General features: G+C 37.8%; 1 long non-coding RNA gene across 1 annotated transcript; it reads left to right on the forward strand.

Annotated features, from left to right (window-relative positions):
* The first annotated feature begins 3,343 nt into the window (after nucleotides 1-3,343).
* On the forward strand, nucleotides 3,344-5,477 carry LOC140245805 (uncharacterized). Its single transcript, XR_011902375.1, has 3 exons — nucleotides 3,344-3,443; nucleotides 4,145-4,208; nucleotides 5,328-5,477. It is a non-coding gene; the product is annotated as an uncharacterized lncRNA (long non-coding RNA).
* The last annotated feature ends 1,974 nt before the right edge of the window (nucleotides 5,478-7,451 follow it).

Genomic DNA, 7,451 nt, shown 5'->3' on the forward strand with positions numbered 1-7,451 from the left:
CGTTATGCCATTCTCCTGATGTTGCTGCCAGCAGTTGTGCACGGTGCGCCCCTTTAAAGGAGACCTCCAGATGATTTTCAGACTTTTACATATGAACAACTATAAATTGGTTATACCGGGTACAGAGTTTCAGAATTTATAGTGATTGGGATGAGGAAAGAGAATGTTTTCAAAATTTATAACAAATCACTATGAACAAGGATGATGACATGACAGCCTCACTAAAGGAATGCCCAAGTTGGGGCTCAAGGAAGCAGAACAAAAGAAGAAGGCATGCATACATTATCGACAGGTGAACTTGCAAACTGGCAGTATTGTAATGGGAATTACACTGCTACATTTCTGAAATATGTGAGGCTCCTATGTCATCATCATTGTTCAGTGTAATTTGTTTAAGGTTTTTCAAAGTATTTTTTCTCTGCTCAAGGACCACAATAAATTCCACAAATCTACACATGGAGTTGTTGATTTATGTACTACATGATGTGAAATTATGAAAATCGTCTGGAATGCCCCTTTAATTTCCAAAGCGAAAAAATAGTATTATAGCTACAAACGGCAGCTTTGGGACTGTAAAATGTCAACATTTTCAAGTCCAATCTCTTCGCTCGCTCGCATTTAATTGTTATGCCATTCTCCTGATGTTGCTGCCAGTAATTTGTCGTTTCACACCGTCATTCCATAATCCATGTAAGGAAAACTTACAATGTTGCTCAATGACTGCGCTGTGGAATGTATCACATTCCGTTATGTATGGTAGTCCCCATTAAGTTTGCAGACTTACAGCGCACGCACACATGCGCACACACACATACACACGCACACACTCACAAGCATACACACCTTCAAAATTACTTTTCCACGAGGTGCCCCTCCCCTCCCCCCAATGTCTTGACCCACGGTACGCCACTGGTCATGGATAGAGAATCTCATATGAGCCAGCGGAAGCGCCTGAGATCCAACCGCCAGATCTACCGGCATGTGTGCCCCTTCGCGGAGACCGAAATGAAAGCACCGGCTGTGCATCCAAGCAGAGCCGACGAAAACGCGGGAAGAAAGGCGGCGTCAGGCAGCGCGTCGGTCGCCGTAGCAACAAGCCTCAGATACCGACAATCACTATGGCGAATGTAAGGTGCACTGCAAAAAATGCGGTGTTAAAAGTGTAACACCAACCGGGTGTTAAACTGTGGGTGTTAAATTTGGTGTTAAATTGACACAATTTGACACCCTTCGGTGTTAATTTAACACCAACATTCTCTCATCCATTGGGTGTTAGATTCTCGGTGTTAAAATGACACCCAAGTGGTGTTATAGTTTTGTCATGAAAAGGGGGTTTTCACTAATAACACCGTATCGGTGTTAGTTGTCCACCAGAGAAGATCACGTGTTCGCAGTCCGATGATCTCATTGGTTACACATGCCAATGCCTGAAATTTGTTGCTGTGGCGCGGAGTCGTCAACGTCTGTCATCGCGATAGTCAGGTTTTCGATGTCGTCTGGGGCTAAAAATGACATTGAATCTATGATGGTGACTTTGCTAAGTCTGTCAGCAGGGATAAGTATCTTTTAAGGTAATTATTTCCTGTACCAGTTATTTTCTATCATAAACGATGTGCATGATTTTCACGGATTTCATCGCATATTATAGACAACTTTGTCTTTGCACGCACATAATACTATAGTATACTATGTAGCGCGGCATACTGTACTAAGTAGCCTATAGTGTTTGCCATACATAATAGGCCATAACACCAACGCGCTGCAGCGGTGAATTGAGTCCGAATTTCGCTGAGGGTTCCTTTGTCCAATAATTGCATTTTAAAAATATCATCAAATTTTTAATATAAAATGTTCCGTGGCATTTTGTATTGTTATTGATGTAGTTTTCTTACCTCTGAGGCTCTGGTGCGGATCTTTGTTAGCGCGCAAATCATTTGTAACCAATGAACCCGACCCGCTACTGACGTGCACGAAGACGAAGTTCGAACAATGTTTGTGTGTACATGTTCGTAGGTTTGTACATGTTCGTAGGTATACTGGTAGGCCCCTAGGCCTACTATATTTTTTTGTAGGGCCTACTGTAACTGTTCTAGGTCCAAACTGTTAGGTTTAAATTAGTACTAGGTACTAGTAACAAATATCGCTCTAAAAAGAGCGTAAATACGCGATTAAAGGGGCTGGGTGGGGGGTTCTTCCGACCCGATTTTTGTTTATCACAACAGGTTACGTGATGTTTTCAGTAGCTACACGTAGGAACGTAGGGGCCTATATAGGACGCTAGTGTTTGCGCGTGGATCTTACGTTAGAATCTACTAACTAGTTTCTAATATGAGTACTACTATTTATGAGTTTGCTAACCGCTTACAAATTTACCGGTATTTCCACCGAGTCCATGTTAAGACAGTGCACTAGATCTATTGTAAGGTGCGAGTTCAAGGGTAGCAAGAAACAGAATCACAGCCCCTTTTAATAACTGGCAGTTGTTCTCTGTCTGAGAACTGATCCTAAATTTTACAAATGAGTCAAAATGGAATACATGTATCATCACTTTTTTTCATGATTCAGGTGAGGGAATATACGTCTACTTTGATGGTAGTATAAATTTGTTGAAATAATCTCTTGAAAAAAAAAAATCCCTTCTGGAATATGCCTCTTCCCCATACTTATGTTATTGCCACACTTAATGATATTGGCAATAGTGCACTTGAGAATCTTGAAAATGACAGAATTGCAAAAAGACCTTTTATTATCTATCTAAAAAACCTTGAAAATGAGAGTAGATCAATTGCAAAATGGCATTTGATTTTTCCATTTCTCCTCAAATAATATTTGCATAAATGTACACTGCATAAAGATGATGAATACCTGGAAGCAGGATATTATTGCCCCCCCCCCCCCCTTGGTGGCTAATTAAAACGAACTTGAAATTATGAGCATATCTCAAGTAGGTATATATAATAGAATCACCGACTGAATTAATCTGAAGCCACCTGAACAAAACCCTTTGTTTTCTGCAGTTCTGATCAAATCTTTCATGCACACAAGATAAATCTGTTTCATGCACTTGTATACAGTAAATACACTAGTGCAGTTATGTGGATGTTCAGTACTTTGAATCCTAAGCCAGTGCATCACACCTTGCGCACCAGTTTGACAGTTTGCGGACTTGTAGCCACTTGATAATTATGTATGTTCATGGTCCTTACACTTGCAGGTTGAACAGTACTTCTCACTCCTTCTCTCCCAGGCAACGATGCCAAGCTTTTTTGAGCAGTGGCCAGTTCTTGGTGGAAGGTCTTGTCAAGCTAGCAAGAGGAAAGCCTTCAGAAACCACAGTCAAGCTGTTGAGTTTGCTGGGAGAACACATGCGGAAAACTGATGTGGATTCATGAGACTTGGAGCAATCATCAAATAGTGTACCACCAGACCTGGTAGCAGTCAGGGTATGCACAATACTATAGGTTTTGAAAGCCCCTTTTTATGTTCTAGATGTCTATCCATCCAATATCGTTTCTTGTGTATCATGCCGCAAGTTGAAAACAATCATCTGTGAATGAAACTTGGTAAGGCTATGTAAATCCAGGGGCGTTCCACAAAACTTGTCATTGGTGACAACTGTTATAAGTAGCTGAAATCTTTGCATAATTATCTGACAATACATTTTATCAAACGTTTCCCTGGAGTCGATGAGGGTCATGAGGTCAATAATCAAGGGTCAGGAGCCCTTCATTATGAAAAAAAAAATGCAGGAAATATCTTGTGACTTTGATTTTTCAAAGGCAGTTGAATGGATTTCACCAAACTCAATTGTAATATAAAAGTTCACAGTCACAAATCAATATGTAATGTAATTTTGTGTAATTTTTAGATGCTGATGAAATAAAGAAGAGTTTTTTTTTTCTTTTTTTTTTATAGAAGCCACACAACAACCCATGGGTTCATCCTACATGAAGGATCATATGTTTTACTTAATGCTCCCTGATAATGCAATGCAATTCACTGATAATTTCTGTTGATACCTGGATACTTTGTTAATGAGTCGTAGAATATATTGTATATAACATGCATTTCTTACAACACAGCATAGAATGTAAGTAACCTGCAAATCCTTCTTGTACTCTATCTGCTTCCACCTCTGAACCAGGGCGCAAGGATTGTGCAAGATTTCTGTGGCTTTGGCTATAGACTACCTTATCCGATTTCAAAAGGTAAGTCTACATGACTATAAGGTTTGTTCAAATATGCAACAAACCCCCTGACATTTTTAGTGTTCAGATATGGTGCGCCGAACCACGCCACTTTCATTATGTTAATGAATGCACATGACTCAAAAAAAAAATAAGATAAAGATAAACTCATGACATTGTATCTTCACTTACTTTTGAGCTTGATTGCACCATAACTTCTTGCCACTGTGTGGCAAAATATATTCCTCTTGCCTCAGTGTTTTTGTTTTGTTTTGTTGCATTTTGACCTGTTTATTTGTTTGTTTTTTGCCATCTCATATCGCATTGATTTGTGCACTAAAATGTTGCCGGAGTTTGTCTCATCATATCTGAACGAGCCTTTATGAGTCATTTTGGACAGGCAGTTAGAACTCACAGTACTTTGGTATTCTGAAAATGAAATTGATTTTTACGAGTTTAATTGATTTTGCATTTTCTACTTTCTATGATCTGTTTTTGTATTAGAAAAGAAATTAGAGGTCAAGGGAAATTTTCTGGGGTTTTTTGTGTTGTTGGACTATGTAATTTATTAAGATCACTTGCTTTTCAATGTTTCACAGGTTAACTTTTTTTTTTGGATGTTGTGAATATTTTTGCGCACTTGCCTTTGTCAGGGTTATGTCCTGATGTCGACGAGAACTTTACTCGTGAATGCTTCAAAGTCGATCCTTGAACTTTAAAGATTGTCTTCCCCATATGTAGGCTAAAATTTTGAAGTTGCTTTTTGATCAGTCACGAATAAGAGAAAAGTGATAAATTTCAAAGCTTCTTTAAGAAAAAATAGGTATAAGTGAGTTTTAATTGTGAAATTATAGTGATATTTAAGTAAAATGGAATAAGATCCATTTATTATCCTCTGCCAAGAAGTGGTGCCTGAATTGTTATGGTTTTGAGTAGTCCATCCCTCCGTGTGTGTGATAGCTTGAAATCTGTTCAAATAATCATAAATGTGAATAAAATGTGTTAAGCCTATGTATGACTGAGTCTATCAAATTGCATTATGGGATCAAAATAAAGGTCACAGTCAAATTTGTCTAGTTTTTATTTGTAATAGATTCATACAATGTCTGTTTGTTTTTCATTGTTTCCTTACATTTTCAGCCTGATGCTAGTTTTGATCACCACTTGAAGAGGGAAAGCAGAAGAAGATGCAGCTCTTGATGCAGCTTGCTTGCTTGAAGATCAGAAGATGCAGCTTGCTTGACAGAGGACGTCAGAAGGATAACATACATGTGTACCAATATTACTTCATTGTTGACCACTTGGCACTACCCTGCCCTGGTGATATCATTCAGAGTGCCTTCGACACATTGTTCAAAGCACATTAAATATGTGTTTTGTCTACGGTATGCAAAACCTCTCATCAACCATTTGGAATTACCCCGAGTTCGTGAACCGAGATCTAAACTTTCAAATAGATAATGTGGTGCTCTTTTCTTTAGGAGTTCCCACTGAAACTGCTTTTTTTTTTCACTGTTTGCCATACGAACATGGACTGAGTGATGGACAAACAATAAATTGCGCCCAGGGGGCCTGTGTACGGACATAATTTGATTCGTTCAATGGTTTTAGAAGACACTTGAAGAATCATCATTGTGACAATGAAACTGTGAAGATACTCCAAGTCCAGTTCTATGGAGGAACCGAGATAGAGACTGATGATATACAGTTGATGAAGCAGTACTCTTCTTTAGTCGATGACAGTTTTTGATGAGGAGGTGATTACCTTTAGTCCAGGGGACATTGAACAACAACCTTGTAATTTTTACATGTCCTAGTTTACATGTGTCAGTATGGAGTAATGCATTACCATGGTAACATCAAATGTTCATAAAGATTACAAATACAGAATGTGGATCAAGCTACTCAGTTTTAAATCAATTCTGTTGAAATTCGATTGTCCAGAAATCTGTTGCCATGGCAATTGCAGTTTTTAAACAAATCATACAAAATTGTGTGGATCACGCTGCTCTCTTAGTTTCTTTTTTTTTTAGCATTCAAATTTGAATTTGATACATATGGTCACTATGATAATATGTTATCTTGCAAGACACTTTTTGTGGAGGTCATAAATCCGTTTCCATGGCAACAGCATGTTCATACAAATCATCCACAAGTACGATGTGGATTCAGCTAACTTCCTCAGATTTTGAGCATTTGACTTTAAATTTGGCACTTGTGACCACTGTATTATGTACCTGTGCAAATCTTATTTTTCGTCATTGTCAAATAGTATGTTGTCAAGTTAATGGTATTTTGTAATGAGAATCGTATAAACTACAAGTGGATTGAGCTTACTCTCTCAATTTTTAGCAATAACCTTGAGATATGACACCTATATATTGTGACAAGATAAATTCTAGATGTGCAAAACACTTTTCTCGTCAATGTTAAACAATGCGTTGCCGTGCTAACTTAATTTTTTTTTAATACAAAGCAATCGAAGATATTGTGATTGACTCATAATTCCCTCATGTTTTAGGCATTTGACTTGAAATTTGGCACGTGACCACTGTAGTGCGCTAATGTGCAAATGTCATCTTTTGTATCGGTCAAAGAAAGTGTTATGGCAGTGACATTTTCAAATTAAAAACTTACACAACAGCTGATTATGCAATCTCCCTCAGTTTCTGAGCATCTGGCCTGAAATATTGCACAGAGTGCTAATGTAATGGCAACCATCTTTTAAAATGAAAATCAAACAAAAAATACTGTGAATTGGGTGAGCTCCCTCAGTTTTCTAGCATTTGACTTGAGGTTTCGCTCATGTAACCAGTGTAATCTTAAAATGAGTCGCACACTGATCTCATTGTTGAGTAATCTTGCTATGGTAACAACTTTTTTTTTTACATTGTACTTTTTTTTTCAACAAAAGGCATACAAGAATATTGTGAATTGAGCTAACTCTCTAAGTTTTAGGTGGGGGTATCAATTACATCCAGTTCGAGTTGAAAATATTGGCCCAAGAAGGCCTTATGTGTGTCATTTGAATATTTAAATGATCCGAATTTCACATGCTTGTATCGTCACTTGCAATAGCATTGGTCAAAAGAAAGAGTATAATTTTTTTTTTTATATTAACATTTTACAACCAGACTGGATGATCTATGTTGAATATTTGAATTATACAGCTGAGTAGGCAATTCAATTTGAACATTTGAATGATAGAGCCAAGAAGATATAATACAGGTACTAGTATCAATTTCATTTGAAAATTCAACTTGA

The sequence above is a fragment of the Diadema setosum genome, unplaced genomic scaffold (assembly GCF_964275005.1).
Source record: "Diadema setosum unplaced genomic scaffold, eeDiaSeto1 scaffold_35, whole genome shotgun sequence".
Classification (NCBI taxonomy): Eukaryota; Metazoa; Echinodermata; class Echinoidea; order Diadematoida; family Diadematidae; genus Diadema; species Diadema setosum.